The following is a 20,831-nucleotide window of genomic DNA, read 5'->3' on the forward strand; positions in this document are numbered from 1 at the left end:
CCATGGAAGGTGGGATTCTACCACTGAGCCAGCACTGCCCCTGAGTCGGTGACTTACTAGCCCACTAATTAGGTTGGACTCAGCAGTAATTCAGATAAAATTTCACTGGGACCCTATGCCACCAGTATGAAATTGATGATGAATTCTAATAGTGGCTAGACTCACATTATTATTTTTAAATTTTTAACAAGGGATAATTTCTCTATCAGTGATGAGATGTAAGAGTGAGTAGAAGATTCTTAGGGGAGCCTCCTCTTCACAAGTTAATATGCGTGGGGCGTTAAGATCATCTAGCCTACAAAAACACATAGGCCCCAAAAGTCCAATTGCTTTAATACTAGAAGTTCATCGCTCCCTCATATTGTAGTCCGAGCCAGGTGTTCCTATTTGGCAGGTGGCTGTCTTCCATGAGGTGGTTCAAGGACCCAGGCTCTGCTATCCTGTGGGTCTAATCACCCTCTGCATCCAGCTACCTGAAGGGAAAAGAAGAAGGAGAGTGGGTGCAACTGTCTCTTAGGCCCTGTGCAGAGAGGGCACACCTGTCTCTTAGGCCCTGTGCAGAGAGGGCACGCCTGGCTCTTAGGCCCTGTGCAGAGGGGGCACGCCTGTCTCTCTTAGGCCCTGTGCAGAGATGGTGCGCCTGTCTCTTAGGCCCTGTGCAGAGAGGGCGCGCCTGTCTCTTAGGCTCTGTGCAGACATAGTACACCTGTCTCTTAGACCCTGTGCAGAGATGGCACACTTGTCTCTTAGGCCCTGTGCAGACATAGTACACCTGTCTCTTAGACCCTGTGCAGAGATGGCACACTTGTCTCTTAGGCCCTGTGCAGACATAGTACACCTGTCTCTTAGACCCTGTGCAGAGATGGCACACTTGTCTCTTAGGCCCTGTGCAGAGATGGCACACCTGTCTCTTAGGCCCTGTGCAGAGATGGCACACCTGTCTGTTAGACCCTGTGCAGAGATGGTGCACCTGTCTCTTAGACCCTGTGCGGAGATGCCACACCTGTCTCTTAGGCTCTGTATGGAGATGGCACATGTGTCTCTTAGGCTCTGTGCAGAGATAGTGCACCTGTCTCTTAAGCCCTGTGCAGAGATGGTGCAGTTGTCTCCTAGGGTCTGTGCAGAGGTGGTGCACCTGTCTCTTAGGCCCTGTGCAGAGATGGCACATTTGTCTCTTAGGCCCTGTGCAGAGATGGCACACCTGTGGACATGTGGAACTGTGCATCGGTCTCTTAGTATCTGTGTGGAGATGGCTCACCTGTCTCTTAGGACCTGTGTGGAGATGGCACACCTCACTCTGCTCACAGCCCGTCAGCCAGAACTCAGTCACGGGGCTAAGTGAGAAGTGTTGCTGATGAATGTTTAGCAATCTCTGCTGCAGTTATGCTGGTGACAGACTGTGTTCCCTGATCTTCTGGGCTTTGTAGACTTACTTCAGCCAGTTCGCAATGGTCTAGAGAACTGTATCAGCCCAAATTGAGTATCCAGAAACACAACTGGAAGGATGCCACTTTCTTTACCTATACCCTGTAACAAAGACCAGGTCCTCCCCATCTCCTCTGAATTAGAGAGGTTTCGTCTTGAAAGGAAATCAACCAGCTGCTGCCCTCCCCCATCTTCTTTAACAGAAGTCGTAACATGTACTTGGTCTGTCGCTGAGGGTGTAGTACTTCTAGACAAACTTGTTGTTGTCAGTTGCCACGGAGTCGGCTCATGGTAATCTTATGCATAACAGAAGGAAACGTTGCCCAGTCTGGCACTATTCATGATTATTGATATGTTTGAGTCCATTTTTGTCTATTGAGTCTATTATGTCAGTCCATGTCGTGGAGGGTTTTCTTCATTTTTGCTGGCCCTCTACTTTACCAAACATAATGTCCTTTTATAGTGATCGGTCTTTCCTGACGATATGTCCAAAGGGGCATGTCTGACAAACTGACAGTTTAAGTTTGTCTTCCAGGTGGTAGAAAACAAACTTAAAAAAAAAAAAACGGAACCCGTTGCCTTTGAGCTGATTCTGACTCACAGTGACCAATAGGACTGAATAGAACTGCTCCAGAGGTTTTCCAAGGCTGTAAATCTTTACAGAAGCAGACTGTCCCATCTTTTCCCCATGGAGTGGCTGGTGGGCTTGAATTCCCAACGTTCTAGTTAGCAGCTGAGCTCTCAACCACTGCACCACCAGGGCTCCTGGAAGACAAACTTAGGCTGTTGGAAATAGTACATAATATAAATCCCTGACCTTCCCCCAGACAGGTGGTGAGGAAAAGCTATGGAAGTTTGAGGCAATGGGGCAGGCGTTGGTCAGAAGGTGAAGACCATGACCGTGTCCATTGCTTCACTCAGAAAGTCCTTGGTCCATTTTATTTATTGATGCTGAACGTTATAACCTGTTCTCTTTTCCTTCTCCTCACCGATTGTCTCCATTAAGTGAAAGAGCTGCAGCTCTAGTTGTTACTTTAGTCCCATCATAGACATAAACTATGTTTCCCCGAGGTGGGCTCTGAGCCCGGTGTGAGTCCATGTTTTCTTGAGCCTCCAAGGAGACAGAGTTAGAGAGGTCGCGCTTAAAGCTGACACGGGACATGAGGCCGCCAGCCCCTTCCAGCAATGTTTCCTCACTGGGGTCCTCACAAGTGTCCCAGGGACCTGCCCCCACCCTCCTCCAGAGCCTTCTCTGTCCATGTTCTAAGACGTGTGTGAGCCAATAGCCTCTCTGTTGTGTTGTTGTTTTATTAAATGTTGTTGTTATTAGTTGCCTTTGAGTTGATTCCGACTCATGGCGACTCCATGTGTTACAGAGCAGAACTGCTCCATAGGGTATTCTTGGCTGTAATCTTTACAGAAGGAGCCCCTGGTGGTGGAATGGCTAAGCATTCAGCTGCTAACCAGAAGGTCGGCAGTTTGAACTCACCCAACAGTTACATGGGAGAAAGACCTGGCAATCTGCTCCTGTAAAGATTACATCCTAGAAAACTTTATAGGGCAGTTCTACTCTGTCGTATGGGGTTGCAATGAATCAAAATGGACTCCACAGCCCCTAACAACGACAACTATCTTTACAGAAGCAGATTACCAGGCCTGTCTTCCATGGTGCTAACCTTTAGGCTTGCAGTCTAGCACAAACCCAGGGACCTTAGCAAAATTATTTGATTGTTTAATTTTTTTTTTTTTTTTTTTTACATATTGAACACTCTTGCCTGAGGAGATGAAGTTAGAATCTAGAGTGATGTTAATGGGAAATATATAAAAAGGTGAAGCTGGGAAGGTCAAGTGCACAGCAGGAGGAAGGCAGAGGAAGTGGTTGGCATGGGACGTGGCTGGGCATTGGCCTTGGAGGAAGAAGATGCAGAGCGTGGAAGGGAGGGACACCTGGTGAGCCCCATTGCTTCCAGGCTTGCCCGATCCTAAACCAGTGCCTGGTTAGGAGCCCTTACGGGGCATGAAGAACTGGGGAGACAGTGCCAAGGGATCCCAACAGATCTGAGTAGCTGAAAGCCAGTGAGGGAAGTATAGGGAGCTCGAATGGATCCACTGGAAAAATAAGTAACAGAAAGGCCCACTGAACCTTATGAGCTGTGCCAGCCCCTTGGCTTCTCCTCTTATCACTCACTTTACCCAGTGTCAACTGGGAACTGACACATGCTGGGTCGGGTAACAGGTGTGAGGGCAGATGCAGTGTGTTTACTGCATGCCATACAGGGGCATTTTCTATGTGTGGTGTGATAAGCAAAGGCTTCGCAAGCAGTGGGTAGACGCTTCTCTCCTCGTCCTTTTCTCTCTCACTCTCCAGTTCCCAGCAAGAATACCGGGCTGCCGTTATCAGGAAACAGGTATAAGTTACTAGGATTTATCTTTACCCCTGTCTGCCGACAGTCAGACTCCAAGCTGGTCTAAGAGCACAGGCAACATCCTTTAGCCACAAAGAATGTTTCTATTTCTTCCTAATCTTCCCTGGGCGGGGAGAAAGAGAGAAATAGAGATAGGGAGACAGACAGACAGATAGATTGTTGCTGTTCTTAGGGCCCATCGAGTCGATTCTGACTTGTGGCAACCCCATGTGACAGAGTAGAATGGCCCCATAGGGTTTTCTAGGCTGTAATCTTTACGGAAGCAGATTACCAGGTCTCTTCTCCCACGGAACCGCTGGATGAGTTCGAACCACCAATCTTTCAGGCAGTGATCCAGTGCTTAACCACTGATAGGTGGATAGAGATGGATCGATTTAAACAGTTACACAGAGAAACAGAGAAATATTGTTCTGTGAGTGAGCAGTGAACTTTAATGGACGAACGAGGCCACTGAAGAGTAGTCACCATGACAAGTATCAAGCTCCAAAGCAGGCTGATACTTTCAGGGGTTTACCCAAAGCAGCCAGGGCAGGCTCAGATGTCCTCCCACTTTCTTTCAGGCTGTAGATATTATGTTAGAAATAAGAGATTGGGACAGTCTTACCCTCATCTTGTCACAGTGTGATCACATGGATTGTTAAAGAGCTCCATTACCTTCAATATCAGAATTTTCCTGGCAATGAAGAGAACTAGAGAAATTATGAGGGACAGCAAAAGGCAGACTAAGAAAATATAAAAGACTTCTGCTGTCACCAGCTAGAAAATTATGGATAAAATATAATTTTTAGAAATTTTGAATTTCTTGATATTAAAAAAAAAAAAACATAAAATAAAAGGGATATCCCTAGATGTCAGAGGCATAAAGAGAGCTGAAAACCAGAGCAGTAGGTGATACTGAACTCTTGCTGCAGCTGCCCTGGATGGGGTGGGCGGGGGGAGTTGGATCTATCCTGATAGTTTCCAGAAGTGAGATTCGAAGCCCATACAGGAACGGGAGATGCAGCCTTGAGTCATGCAAGGTGGCGTGCTAGAATTGAGATCCCTACACAAAGACAAGGCTCTTGAAGGCTGTGTTGTTGTTGTTGTTAGTTGCCCTCAAGTCAGTTCTAACTCACGGCAACCCTGTGTGTCCAGAGTAGAACTGCTCCATAGGGTTTTTTTTTTTTAACTTTTATTAAGCTTCAAGTGAACGTTTACAAATCCAATCAGTCTGTCACATATAAGTTTACATACATCTCACTCCCTACTCCCACTTGCTCTCCCCTTCTTGAGTCAGCCCTTTCAGTCTCTCCTTTCGTGACAATTTTGCCGGCTTCTCTTTCTCTCTATCCTCCCATCCCCCCTCCAGACAAGAGTTACCAACACAATCTCACGTGTCCACCTGATATAATTAGCTCACTCTTCATCAGCGTCTCTCTCCCACCCGCTGACCAGTCCCTTTCATGTCTGATGAGTTGTCTTCGGGGATGGTTCCTGTCCTGTGCCAACTGAAGGTCTGGGGAGCATGGCCGCTGGGATTCCTCTAGTCTCAGTCAGACCATTAAGTTTGGTCTTTTTATGAGAATTTGGGGTCTGTATCCCACTGATCTCCTGCTCCCTCAGGGGTCCTCTGCTGTGCTCCCTGTCAGGGCAGTCATCGATTGTGGCCGGGCACCAACTAGTTCTTCTGGTCTCAGGATGATGTAGGTCTCTGGTTCATGTGGCCCTTTCTGTCTCTTGGGCTCTTAGTTGTCGTGTGGCCTTGGTGTTCTTCATTTTCCTTTGCTCCAGGTGGGGTGAGACCAATTGATGCATCTTAGATGGCCGCTTGTTAGCATTTAAGACCCCAGACGCCACATTTCAAAGTGGGATGCAGAATGATTTCATAATAGAATTATTTTGCCAATTAACTTAGAAGTCCCCGCAAACCATGTTCCCCAGACCCCCGCCCTTGCTCCGCTGACCTTCGAAGCATTCATTTTATCCCGGAAACTTCTTTGCTTTTGGTCCAGTCCAATTGAGCTGACCTTCCATGTATTGAGTGTTGTCCTTCCGTTAACCTAAAGCAGTTCTTATCTGCTGATTAATCAATAAAAAACCCTCTCCCACCCTCCCTCCCTCCCCCCCTCGTAACCACAAAAGTATGTGTTCTTCTCAGGTTTACTATTTCTCAAGATCTTATAACAGTGGTCTTATACAATATTTGTCCTTTTGCCTCTGACTAATTTCGCTCAGCATAATGCCTTCCAGGTTCCTCCATGTTATGAAATGTTTCAGAGATTCGTCACTGTTCTTTATCGATGCGTAGTATTCCATTGTGTGAATATACCACAATTTATTTACCCATTCATCCGTTGATGGACACCTTGGTTGCTTCCAGCTTTTTGCTATTGTAAACAGAGCTGCAATAAACATGGGTGTGCATATATCTGTTTGTGTGAAGGCTCTTGTATCTCTAGGGTATATTCCGAGGAGTGGGATTTCTGGGTTGTATGGTAGTTCTATTTCTAACTGTTTAAGATAACGCCAGATGGATTTCCAAAGTGGTTGTACCATTTTACATTCCCACCAGCAGTATATGAGAGTTCCAGTCTCTCCGCAGCCTCTCCAACATTTATTATTTTGTGTTTTTTGGATTAATGCCAGCCTTGTTGGTGTGAGATGGAATCTCAATGTAGTTTTAATTTGCATTTCTCTAATGGCTAATGATCGAGAGCATTTTCTCATGTATTCCATAGGGTTTTCAAGGCTGTGACTTTTTGGAAGCCGATCTCTAGGCCTATCTTCCAGGGCATCCCTAGGTGGTTCAAACTACCAGCCTTTTGGCTAGTAGTTGAGCACTGAACGTTTTGCACCACCCATAGACCACCTTGAAAGCTATAGCCTCTTTGAAAAAGCAGACTAAAAATACCTGCCCGCCAGCTTAGGGAGACGAAAGAAGCTTGGTTGTGTCTACCTGGATTCTGGATGTAAAATAAAAAGGAGTTTCTAGTCCTGTGCCTGGCTCAGGTTTGGGTTCTGAATTTAAGCTACTAAATGGTACAAAGACTCCCAGATGAGAAACGAATGTAAAACAGGGTCCCAGACAGCAAAGAACACAAGTGACAAAAAAAAAAATTGACAAATTGAATTTCATCAGAATGAAAAACTTTTGTGCTTCAAAGGATGCCATCAAAAAAGTGAAAAGGCAACCCCCAAAATGGGAGAAAATATTTTGAAATTGTATATCTGACAAGGCACTTATGTCGAGAATACATAAAGAACACTTAAAATTCGACAAAAAAAAGAGAAACAACCCAATTAAAAAATGGACAAAAGGCTTCACTAGGCATTTGTCCAAAGAAGATATAGAAATGGCCAGTGAAAAGATGCTCAACACCATTAGCCATTAGGGAAATGCAGAGCAAAACCACAATGAGATATCACTTCACACCCACTAGGATGGCTTAAAAAAAAAAAAAAAAAAAGATGGACAACAGCAGGTGTTGACAAAAAAAAAAAAAAAGGATGAGGAGAAAGTGGAACTCTCATACGTTGCTGGTGAGAATGTAAAATGGTGCAGCTGCTTTGGAAAACTGTTCAGTGGTTCCTCAAAAGGTTGAACATAGAATCACTGTGTTGTTGTTGTTTTTAGGTGCTGCTGAATTGGTTCCCACTCAGAACCACCCCATGTACAAGAGAACAAAACACTGCCCTGTCCTGCGCCCTCCTCAGAATCACTGCTGTGTTTGAGCCCATTGTTGCAGTCACTGTGTCCATCCATCTCATTGAGAATCTTCCTCTTTTCTCTGACCCTCTACTTTACCAAGCATGATGTCCTTCTCCAGGGACTGGTTCCTCCTATAAAAATGTCCAAATTAAGTGAGACAAAGTCTCCCCGTCCTTGCTTCTAAGGTGCATTCCGGCTGTACTTCTTCTAAGACAGCTTTGTTCGTTCTTTTGACAGTTCATTGTTTATTCAGTATCCTTCGCCAGTACCATAATTCGAAGGCATTAATTCCTCTATGGTCTGTATTCGTTGTCCAGTTTTGCATGAATATGAGGAGATTGAAAATATCATGGCTTGGGTCAGGTGCATCTTAGTCCTCAATGTAACATCCTTGCTTTTTAACACTTTAAAGAGGCCTTTTGCAGCAGATTTGTGCAATGCAGTACGTCGTTTGATTTCTCCACTCCTGCTTCCATAGGTGTTGATTGTGGATCCAAGTAAAGTGAAATCTTTGACAGCTTCAATCTTTTCTTCATTTATCGTGATGTTGCTCATTGGTCCAGCTGTGAGAATTTTTGTTTTCTTTATGTTTTAGTTTTTTTTTTATGTTGAGGTGTAATCCATACTGAAGGCTGTACTGTCATATGACCCAGCAATTCGACTTCTACGTATGTATCCAAGAGAATTGAGCACACATGCCCGCACAAAAACTCATACTCTAATGTTCATGGCAGTAGTATTTGTAATAGCCAAAAGTTGGAAACAACCCAAGTGTTCATCAATTGATGACTGGATAAATAAAACGAAGTATAGCCACACAATGGAGTATTATTTGCAATAAAAAGGAATGAAGTACTGGTACATGCTACATGGATGAACCTTGAAAACATTATACAAAATGAAAGAAGACAGACACAAAAGACTACATATTGTATGATTCCATTTGTATAAAAAGTCCACAATAGGCAAAGCTACCGAGATAGAAGGTGGATCAGTGATTGCTGCCTAGGGCTAAGGAGAAGGGGCTTCAGGGATATGGAGAGTGTCATGGATTGAATTATGTCCCCCCCAAAATGTGTGTATCAACTTGGTTAGGCCATGATTGCCAGTATTGTGTGGTTGTCCTCCATTTTGTGATTGTAATTTTATGTTAAGAGGACTAGTGTGGGATTGTAATGCCACATTTTCCCAGGTCGCCTCCCTGATCCAACGTAAAGGGAGTTTTCCTGGGATGTTGTCTGCACCACTTTTGTCTCTCAAGAGACAAAAGAAAAGGGAAGCAAGCAGAGAGCTGGGGACCTTATACCATCAAGAAAGCAGCACCAGGAGCAAAGCTCGTCCTTTGGACCTGAGATTCCTGCGCTGAGATGCAGACCAAGGAAGGACTGATGACAAGGACCTTCCTCCGGAGACAACAGACAGAGAAAGCTTTGCCCTGGAGCTGACACCCTGAATTTGGACTTGTAGCCTACTAGACAGTGAAAGAATAAATTTCTCCTTGTTACAGCCATCCACTTGTGATATTTCTGTTATAGCAGCACTAGATGACTAAGACAGAGAGTGTAAAGGATATGAGATTTGTTTTGAGTGTTATGCAAATGCTCTAAACTTCACTGTTTAGAGCGATTGTACACTTTAAATAAGTGAATTGTATGATATATGGATGATATCTCAAGGAGCCCAGGTGGTGCAGTGGTTAAGTGCTTGGCTGCTAACCAAAAGGTCCATGGTTCAAACCCACCAGCCATTCTGTGGGAGAAAGATGGCAGTCTGCCTCCGTAAAGATTTACAGCCGTGGAAACCCTATGGGGGCCATTCTACTCTGTTCAGTAGGATCACTATCAGTTGGAATCCACTCAACAGCAATGGTCACTAAAGCTGTTAAAAGAAAGAGAAACCCAGCCTTCTGTACAGATAAAGTGTTATTAAAATAATTATGTTTCAGGGATTGTATACTTTACATATGGTTGGAAGGCCTTGAAGATTGTCCTTGTTCCCCACAATTTTTTCTTACTCTCAGGAGAAATATTGACCAAATCTTGCTGAAATAGTTATGTATTATACCCAATTAAAGGATTTTACTCTCCTCTAAAACAAAACAAAACAACCACAAAAACTTGGCTCTAGGCCAGACCTTCTGTGCAGCGACAGAAGCAAATACGGCTCATCTCTGGAGAGAGGGCACCAGAGCCAAATTGTCCCATCAAAACATCAAGCCCTTGTTTTATGTTTTTATTTTTTATTGTGCTTTAGGTAAAAGTTCACAGAGCAAATTAGTTTCCCATTTGATAGTGTCTGCATAAAGTATTCCATGACATTGTTTGCATTTTCCACAATGTGTCAGCACTCTCCCCATTTCTACCCTGGGTTTGTTTCCTTTCATCTGGATTTTCTACCCCTTCCTGTCCTCTCATCTTTGCTTTTGGGCAAATGTTGGCCTTTTTATCTCATATAATTGATCTTTCTAAGAAGCATGTTCCTCTCAGGTATTATTGGTTATTTTATGGGTCTATTGTTTGGCTGAAAGCTGATCTCCAGAAACGGCTTAGGTTCCAGGTCAGAAGGGTGTCTTAGGGCCATAGTCTCAGGGGTTCCTCCAGTCTTAGACCGGTGAGTCTGGTCTTTTTTGTGGATTTGATTTTTTGTTCTACATTTTTCTCTGGCTGTGTCTGGGACTCTGTGTTGTGATCCCAGTCAGAGTGGTAGTGGTAGCCGGGCACCATTCATTTCTTCTAGTCTCGGGATCATATAGGCTGTGGACTAATTGCTCCCTTGAGTCTTTGGTTTTCTTCATTCTCCTTTGCTCTGAGTGTGAAGAGACCAATAGTTGTATCTTAGATGGCCACTCACAAGCTTTTAAGACCCCAGACACTACTCACCAAAGTAGGATGCAGAACTACTTCATGAACTGCTATGTTGTGCTAACTGACATAGATGTCCTCCAAATCTATGGTCCTTTGCCTTCAAGCCTAGGAACTTCATCTATGAGGAGTTTGATTATGTCTGAGAAGTTTCCATGACTGTGTCACTTGTGTGCTCAATTGCCTATATTAATATATATGCAGCACCCAGAATTATGTATATAGAAATATCTTCAACCAAACCTATATCTGCAGTTGGGTGTGCTCCCTTACACCCTCCCACACTTCTTTAGCATACCTATCTACCTACGCATCCATTCGTAAATTATTGTTTGTTAATACTATTGCTGCAGGATTGTTTATGTTATAGTAATTACTGTAAAAAAAAAAATTGCCCTTTATTCTTGCATTCCTCTGAATGTCTTCTTTTATCTTGGTCATGTTGTACTGACTTCCTCCACGTTGTGTATTGCCTTTCCCTTCACCAATATTGACACGTGTCTTCTATCTAGTTAGTAATCCCCCCTTCCCCTCCTATTCCTGGTAACCATCAAAGAATTTTTTTTTATCCTGTGTGTAAACCTTTTTTTTTTTCCATAATAGTGGTATCGTACAATATTTGTCCTTTTGTGATTGACTTATTTCACTCAGCGTAATGTCCTCCAAATTCATCCATGTTGTAAGATGTTTGGTGGATTTGTCATTATTCTTTATCGTTGTGAGCTTTTCCATTGTGTGTAGTTACCACAGGTTATTTATCCATTCACCTGTTGACAGAAACTTAGGTTGTTTCCATCTTTCTCCTATTATGGCTAATGCTGCAATGAACATAGGTGTGCATATGTCTATTTGTGTCACGACTCTTATTTCTTTAGGGTGTATACCTAGGAGTGCGATTGCTGGATCATATGATGTTTCTATCTCTAGATTTTTAAGGAAGCACCATACCATTTTCCATAGTGGTTGTACCATTTTACATTCCTACCAGTAGTGTATGAGTTCCAATCTCCCCACAACCTCACTAACATTTGTTATTTCATTATTTTTTTTAGATTAATGCCATTATTGTTGGGGTAAGATGGTATCTCATTGTAGTTTTGATTTGCATCTCTCTAATGGGTGGGTTGGTAATGCCTAATGATCGTGAGCATTTCTTCATGTTTTGTTTGCTGCCTGAATGTCTTCTTTGGTGAAATGTCTGTTCGTACCCTTTGCCCATTTTTTAATTGGATTGTTTGTCTTTTTGTTGATCAGATGTTGAGGTTTGCTATAAATTTTAGAGATTAGACCCTTGTCTAATGTCATAGCCACAATATTTTTCCAGTCTATAGGTTCTCTTTTGGAGAAGTTTTTTTTTTTTTTTTAATATACACATATTGTTTTGTGACATTAGTTGCAATCCCCACAATGTGACAGCATGCTCCCCCTTCCCACCCCAGGTTCCCTGTGTCCATTAGACCAGTTCCTGTCCCTTCCTGCCTTCTCATTCTGCTTTTGGACAGGAGTTGCCCATTTGGTCTCGTACATCTGATTGAACTAAGAAGTGCATTCCTCACATGTATTATTTTTTGTTTTATAGTCCTGTCTAATCTTTGTATTAAAGTAGGCTTCAGGAATGTTTTCAGTTCTGGGTTAACAGTGTGCCCAAGGGGTTATAGTTTCGGGAGTTCCTCTAGTCCCTGTCAGACCATTAAGTCTGAACTTTTTACATGAATTTGAGTTCTATTCTACATTTTTCTCCTGCTCTGTCCAAGACTCTCCTTTGGGTAGCCAGGCACTGTCTAGTTCTTCAGGTCTCAGGCTGGTGGAGTCTCTGGTTCATTTGATCCTTTAGTCTTTTGGGCTAGTATTTTCCTCCAGTCTCTGGGTTTCTTCATTCTCCTTTGCTGTGAGTGGGATGGGACCAATTGATGTATCTTAGATGGTTCTCACAAGTTTTTAAGACCCCAGATGCCACTCACCAAAGTGGGTTGTAGAATGTTTTCTTTATAAACTATGTTATGCCAATTGACCTAGATGTCCCCCAAAACTATGGTCCCCCCACCCCAGCCCCCACTACTCTGTCCCTCAAAGTGTTTTGATGTGTCCAGGAAACTTCTTAGCTTTTGCTTTGCTTCAGTTGTGCCAACTTCCCCTGTATTGTGTGTTGTCCTTCCCTTCACCGAAGATGATGCTTGTCTACTATCTAGTGATTTTCCCTCCCCCCGCCACCATCATACCCATGAAAGAATGCTTTTTTTTCTGTGTTTAAACCTTTTCTTGAGTTCTTATAATAGTGGTCTTATACAGTATTTGTCCTTCTATGACTGATTTATTTCACTGAGCATAATGCCCTTCACAGCCATCCTTGTTATGAAATGATTTGTGCATTCATCATTGTTCTTTATTGTCGCGTTGTATTCCAATATGTGTAAGTACCATAATTTGTTTATACATTCATCTGTTAATGGGCATTTAGGTTGCTTTTATCTTTTTGCTTCTGTGAATAGTGCTGCCATGAACATAGGTGTGCATATGTCTGTTCATGTGACAGATCTTAATTTCTTGAGTATATTCCTAGGAGTGAGATTGCTGGATCGTATGGTATTTCTATTTCTAGCTTTTTAAGGAAGTGCCATATTGTTTTCCAAAGTGGTTGTACCATTTTACATTCCTACCAGCAGTGCATAAGAATTCCAATCTCTCCACAATCTCTCCAATTTGTTATTTTGTGTTTTTTGGATTAGTTCCATTCTTGTTGGGGTGATATGGTATCTCATTGTAGTTTTGATTTGCATTTTTTTCTAATGGCGAGTGAGCCTGAGCATTTTCTCATGTGTCTATTAGCCACCTGAATATCTTCTTTGATGAAGTGTCAGTTCATAGTCTTTGCCCATTTTTTAATTGGGCTATTTGTCTTTTTGTTGTTGAGGTTTTACAGTATCTTGTAGATTTTAGAGATTAGACCTTTAACAGATATGTCGCAGCCCCAAATTTTTTCCCAGTCTGTAGTTTCTTTTTTTATCTTTTGGTGATATTGCATATTCTCTTTCAGTCTAGTATGTATTTTAAAGCAATTGAGGCCCTCTATCATTCTGTTCAAGGAACCCTGCTGGTGCAATGGTTAAGTACTCAGCTGCTAACAGAAAGTTTGGTGATTTAAATCCACCAGTAGCTTTGAGGGAGAAAAATGTGGAAGTCTGCTTCCATAAAAACTACAGCCTTGGAACCCTATGGGGCAACAGGCACCTTTTAAATGATTAAATTCTTTAAAAATAGGCATTAAAACTTTAAAATTAAGATACCATTTTAAGAAGGCAGGTTTTTAATAAAGAACTAAATAGAATACAGTGATTGAAAAGAAAACTGTATGGTTGAAGTAAAAAGCAGTTTCCAAATCCTACACCCACTGCTGTCAAGTCAATTCCCACTCATAGCGAATCTATAGGACAAAGTAGAAACTGCCCCATAGGGTTTCCGAGGCTGTAATCATTATAGAAGCAGACTACCATATCTTCTCCCGTGGAGTGGATGATGGGTTTGAACTGCTGACCTTTCAGTTAGCAGGTGAGTCCTTAATCAGTGCACCACCAGGGCTCCTTCAAAAAGCAGTTTAGATACTGCCAAAGAGAGAATTACCAAAACTGGAATCTAGATATGAGTAAATAACTGAAAATACAGCACGAAGACATAGAGATGAAAAATATGATAGAGAGGTTAAAAGATGTAAAGAATAGAATGAGTATTTCCGACATACATCCAGTAGGATTCAAAAGGCAAAGGGTGAGGAAATATATGGAGATAATGGCTGAGAAATTCCAGAATTGATGGAAGACGTTATTTTTCAGACTGAAGAAGCATGAATCCTGGGCAGAATAAATAAAAGTAAATCAGCACCTAAATACATGGAAGTATACAAGCCAACGAGAAAAAGCTCAAAACCAGTTAGCGTGAAAAGCAAATACCTACTGTAAAAATGGCATGGTGCAGCATCATCCAACCTCCTCGCCTAACTTCACAAGGGGGCAGAGATCATCATCAGTATCAACAGCCCAAGCTGATTGCTATGAGGTGGAGCTCAGATATACCTCCACTCTAACCTTTTTACCAGTTCTGACACTAGCCATCCCTCCTACTGCACTCTCTACTTCTCTACTGGGTTCAAAAATTCATCGCAGCGGCCACACAGAACTCACAGACCAAATACTCTAAGTTATGGGGTATATTAGGAAAGTAACAGGCTGCATTTCAGGATCAGAAATGTCTAAGAATATAGTTCTTTGATCAGGACAGCCTTTTTTTAGCCATGCCCACAATCAGGCCTCTTTTGCCCGCTTCCCCTCGGCCCAGCCTTTGGCCTGCTTGGGCAAGTGTTACAAAGCTCTTTAGCTCCACCAGTAAGTACCTGGAGGTACCCCACTCTGCCAGTAAGCCTCGGCCTGAAGGCGCTGAGCTCTCTCTCTGTGGGTTGGCAAGCCTAGCTCAGCCAACAAGTGCCCAGAGGCACCCCATTCCGCCAGGAAGCCTCCTGCCCGAAGGTGCTCAGCTCTTTTGCTCCATGGGTTAGTACACCCATCGTAACTGCCTTGTTCCATGGGCTGGGAAGCCCTTGTACCATCTTGCACTGGTCTCCTGGTTCTTCTGCTGCCATTTTTCTGCCTATGCTTCTCGCCTTCCTGTGCTGTCTCCAGTATTATTGCTCTTTCTTTCTGTCTCCTGGATCTAGGAGGCTCTCAGCACAGGGACCCCAGGCTCAAAGGACACGCTCCACTCCTGTCTCTTCTCCTCAGTGTTAGTAAGGTCTCCCCCCACCCTGGGGCTGGCTGTCTCTTTTAAGCCTAGCAGGATGGCAAAACTGACCAAACCCCTTGTTAGGGTTCCATAGACCTTATTTGCATGGGCCTACCTCCACAGGGGTTCCATGCACCTTATTTGCATTCTTAGCAGGCTGTCCAGTCCCCTTGGTGGACCACAAACACAATCCCAATCATTTTGTGGAAGTCACGAAGACTGTAGCTAGAATGGCCATATTAAGTAATTCACTGCACCACACCTATTCCCAAGAACAACAATAGAAGCCAGAAGTCAGTAGAATAATAATCTTGAAGGGACTGAAAGAAAATAATGGTCAATTTAAATTTTACACCCAACTAAGCTACTACTCAATGATTTCTTTCAGAAAACAATCCAAATGTTATATGAAAACAGTGGTAAAATTGGTTAGTTGAGCCTATATTTCTGTACAAATTTTTCTAGCTGCTGAAAAGCTCTTTGCACAGTGGTTAAGAAAATACAGAGGATTAGATAACTTTGTGCATAAAGTTATGAATCTCTTCAGATTCATTTTCTTCTGACTGTTCTCTTCAGGTAATCTTATGTCATCTCTTATACAATAACTCTGAGGCAACTTCCTTGAGAAACTGTTTTTTAGGGACTGCTATCTTTTAGTTAATACCGAGGTGTAGAATTTTGTATCAAAGAAAGCATAATGGATTAATTTTTGTCCTGTTTGATTTTGCCACATATGAGGGGAGTCATGTATAGCCTGGCTGGATTCACTGTATCGATTTCGTTAACTGTCACGTTCCCAGTTCACTTGTCGAGAACAGTTTTGATCTAGAGTAAGAATCGTTCTTGCAACTGAAGCTTTGCTTTGTCAGGGGTCACTTTCTTCCTTTTTTTTTTTTTTTTTTTTGAGGGCTATGGGTGACAGAAAGTTATTTTCTCCTTTTAAATTGAATTTTTGTTCCTTTAGAAGTTTTGGTGCAACACGTATGTCTCTGGGAAGAATAGAAGAGTTTGGTTCAGCCTTTTCATCACCAATTGAATATTTGGGTTATTGATTTTCATTTTGAGATGTAACTTATTCAGATTTCAGATATTTTTAATGCTGAAATAATGGACTCCTAGGGACCCATGTCCTCCACCTGTCAGTCAGTTTGTGGTACTGTGGCGACTTACATGTTGCTAGGATGCTGGAAGCTATGCCACTGGTATTGCAAATGCCATCAGTGTCACCAGCGGTGGGCAGGTTTCAGTGGAGCTATGGGATCATCACCCGTGGAAAGGCTGGTGGGTTCCAACCGCCAACCTTTCGTTTAGCAGCCGGGCACTAAACCATTGTGCCACCAGGGCTTACCTCAGATTTAGTGCCTCTGAATGGAACGTCCAGAAACTCCTTCTATGGGAAGCTCCTGCTTCTGGCCAGCAAGCCCCTCTCAGAGGCAACAGTTTTGATTTATCAGCTCCTGGCCCTGCAGATGTCTAACACTTGCCCCCTCCCAGAATGAATCCCCCACAATCAGCACTTTGAGGTGGGGGGCAGGCAGGGGAAGGGAGGAGGGGTGAAGAACTTGAAAGAGCTGAGTGGGAAAGTGGAGCTGTGGGTGCTTGTGGAGGAGGCAGCCAGGAAGGGGAGGGACAGGGACTGGAGAGTGCACTGAGAGGAGGACCAAGTTGCTGGTTTGTTCTTGGCTACTAACCGAAAGGTTGGCAGTTCGAACCCACCCAGCAGTGCCATGGAAAAAAGGCCTGGCAATCTGCTTCCATAAAGATTGTTGTTGTTTTTAGGTGCTGTTGAGTTTATTTTGATTCATAACAGCCCCATGTGATAGCATTGAACTGTCCCATAGCATTTCTAAGGCTACAGATTGACAGGTCTTTCTCCTGCGGAGCCACTGGGTGGGTTCAAACCTCCAACCTTTCGATTAGCAACCAAACACTTAACCACTTGCACCACCAGGGCCCCAAGAAAACCCTGTGGAGCTCAGTTCTACTCTGTAACACGTGGGATCTCCTTGAGTTGGTATTGACTCAAAGGCAATGGGTTTATGTGCTATATAACATTTAGGAGCGATGAGAAAGAAGTATCTTAAGGTACACACATGGTACAGAAGGTGGCATGGAGAATTCTGCCGAGTAGAGAAGCAAGGGAAAAGGGCCACCTCACTGAGAACAGCTGTCCTTTGGTCCTGAAAAATAACATTGTGTACAGGAATTCTGAAAGCCAGCATGGGAAACATGAAGCAGAGCTTCTAAATGAAGTTTACAGTTCTGAAATGCGGTTTGACTGGCTTCATGACATCTCATGATAGATTATGATCTATTATAAGACTAAATGAGGCCTTAAAAATCAAGAGACAGCACGAGGAGCTGCCGCGAACTGAGTAACGGGAAATCTAGTGAGTAGACAGAGCAAATGGAGGAGAAAAGAAGGGCTTAAAATGATTTTGTTTCCAATGGAAGAGAAATTTCTAAGAAGGTCTAAAAACTTAGGATGTCAGGCTGCGAGAAGCATTGAATCTACCCAAAATAGATGATGCATATTTTTTTTTTTTTTATCTTAAAAACATAGATACTGTGTGACTAAATAGCAGATTTTATCCTGGTGGAATTTGAATGAGCTCAGATGTTACATCTACCCACTACTGTTTTCTCTTCTTGAACAACCTTGTCATGGCTGTCTCTTTCTTAGAAGTCAGCCATGTCCCCAAGCGCTGTGTCTCAGTTGCTATAGCATCCAGCTGCCCTAGTTCTTTGGGGCATGGGTGGCTCCTGCAGCAAATAGACGCCCACATTACCTCCTCTTAGAGAAAATCAGCCATTATTTGTAGATCTATAGTGAGAATTGGGCACTTATAATTTCAAAGATTTACCTGCAGGAAGCAGCTAAGGATTTGAGAAATGGGCCAGTTGTGTTGCTATGACGATGGCCCTCTTTTTACATATGGGGACAGAGTTTTCAGTATGCACTACCAACATCTTGGGTAGTATATTTGAGAATCTTATCTTATTCTAAATAAGCTGGAAAATAAAGCCAGCTAAACTGTAGGCTTATATATATATATTAGGCTGGTGACCCCTTTAATTATCAGTTGATTCCAAGTACCAGCTTAGCACTCTTTCTTATAAAATAAGCATGTTGTCATTGTTAGTTGCCATCGAGTCATTTCTGACTCATGGTAACCCCATGTGTGCAGAGTAGAACTGTGCTCTATAGGGTTTTTCTCAGCCGTAGTCTTAACAGAAGGAGCCCTGGTGGTGCAACGGTTAAGCACTTGGCTGCTAACTGAGAGATTGGCGGTTCAAACCCACCCAATGGCTCCAAGGAGGATAGACCTGGTGATCAGCTTCCATAAAGATTACAGCCAAGAAAACCCTATGGGGCAGTTCTGCCCTGTCACATGTAGTTGCTATAAGCTGGAATCGACTCCAGGGTACCTAAGAACAACAATCTTAACAGAAGCAGATCACCAGATCTTTTTTTCCCCGCATTAGTGCTTTTTTTCAGTGCTGGATGGGTTCGAACTGCCAACTCCAGGTTAACAGTCGAGCACAAACAGTTGCGCTACCAGGGCTCCTCAAACCCACATTGTTGTCCATATTCACATTAATGGATTAATGGAGCTGCTCGCAAGGCTACAAGGAGGTAGCGCTTGTGTCCGAATGAATGAATGATCTGGCTATGGAAACATGGTGGAGAACTCTCCTGTGACAGCTCACTCTTCAGAGATGAATTTGTGTGTCCCCCTGTGCTTGGAACCCTGGCAGGACTGCAGAGGAGAAAGGGAATGAACACCTTACAGTTATATGAAAACCTGAGCACCTACTATGTGTCAGGCACTGTGCCTGACACAGTGAAATACTCTACCGTATTTCATTTAATTCTCACTCCATAGAATTTGTTGGTGGTGTTGTTTGTTGCGGTTGAGTTGATTAAGACTCATGGCAAAGGCACCCTGGTGGCACAATGGTTAAGCACTTGGCTGCTAACTGAAAGGTTGGTGGTTCAAACCTACCCAGTGGCTCTTCGGAAGAAAGACTTGGAAATCTGCTTCTATAAAGATTACAGCCAAAGAAACTATATGGAGCATACAGCCAAGGAATCCATATAGGACTCAACTCTGTCACATGGGGATGCTGTGAATCTCCATAGCGTAGAGGTTGTAATTAGTATCGTCATTTCATTTCCTTTAGAACAGATAGCTATTGATCACCGGCTAATTGCAAAGTCAAGTGCTGGCACTTGAGTGGGGGAAGAGAAGAGACAGGCTGTAAAGAACGTAGGTGGATGGAGCTCAACTATATCGCAGATGGGACACCTGAGGCACAGAGCCTGGGCAGCTTCCCAGAGTCCCACGGCCAGAGGCTGGTGGGTCAGGAATTACGTGGAGTTGAGTCTAACCTCTGAGCCCGTGGGCTTCTCACTGTCCTGAGCACGCAGCAGGACCTCCATGTTCAAAGGGTGATTCTGCCACTGCCTGGTGACCTTGGGCTGCCATGGGAACACTCAGAACCTCCACTCTTCATCTGCAGATGAACCACCTGCAGGGCTGTTGTGAGGGCTGAATTAGACAGTGTGCCAATGCCCTATCACAAGTTACACACCAAGTTTTTATCGCCGTTAGTTGGTTTGGAGTTTGTTCCAATTCATGAGGACCCCATGTGTGCAGAATAGAACTGCTCGATAGGGTTTTCAAGGCTGTGACCTTTTGGAAGCAGATTGCCAGGCCTTTCTAAGGTGCCTCTGGGTAGGTTGGAACCGCCAACCTTTTGGCTAGTAGTTGAGCACGAAACCATTGGTGTCACCCAGGGACTCCAACATACCTGGTAGAAGCTAATGAACATGAAGCAAGTCTCTTCTTTAAATACACATGCCTGGAGAGTTCTGGGGTCTTTGGCCATAGATGAGTGCTTCCCTCTGCTCCTTGGCTGTTTGTAAGCAGGGCATCCCTCCACCTCCTCGGAGATGCACCCGGATCCCTTGTTCCCTTTCTGAATGATATTTGAAGCTTAAAAGGGTCCATCAGAAAATTAGCAAAGCAAATTGAGATGATCTAGAATATAAAGTCCTTGCTTTTGAAGTTAACTATTGTCTTTATGCACATTGTATTTGAATTCTTCAAACATATCAAGATAAAGTAACTCAACATCATGATGCAGACAGAAGCGATATTGCGGGAGAGTAAAACACTGGCCTCTGGGCCCGTCTTGTCCTAAAAAAGCATTCTTTTGTCTTCAATGGAACATGGTGACATTTTCTTTTTTAAAAAATAATTTATTTTTTGTTGTTGTTGAATATATACACAGCAGAACATACACTAATTCAACAATTTCTACATGTACGACATAATGACATTGATTACATTCAAGTTATGCACCCACTCTCACCTTTCTTTTCCCATTTGTTCCTCCTCCATTAACATAAACTCACTGCTCTCTAAGCTTCCTATCTAATCTTTCAAGTTGTTGTTGTCGATTTGATCTCATATAGTTTCTTAAAAGAGCATAATGTTCAAGGCAGACATTCTTTACTAATGAAACGAAAATATTGTTTGGTTTAAGATTTAAGGTTTAAAGGTTATCTCAGAGCAATTGTTTTGGGGGTTCATACAGCCTCTATGGCTCTAGAAAGTCTGGATTTCATGAAAATTTTAAAGTCTGTTCTACATT

The 20,831-nt window shown here is 43.2% G+C and overlaps 1 protein-coding gene across 1 annotated transcript in view; it reads left to right on the forward strand.

The window, feature by feature from the left end:
- Positions 1-20,831, forward strand: part of SDK1 (sidekick cell adhesion molecule 1) — a 363,835-nt gene that overhangs the window by 202,359 nt on the left and 140,645 nt on the right. The gene's annotated exons all lie outside the window — the stretch shown is intronic.

This window comes from Loxodonta africana, chromosome 12, assembly GCF_030014295.1.
Source record: "Loxodonta africana isolate mLoxAfr1 chromosome 12, mLoxAfr1.hap2, whole genome shotgun sequence".
Lineage (NCBI taxonomy): Eukaryota > Metazoa > Chordata > Mammalia > Proboscidea > Elephantidae > Loxodonta > Loxodonta africana.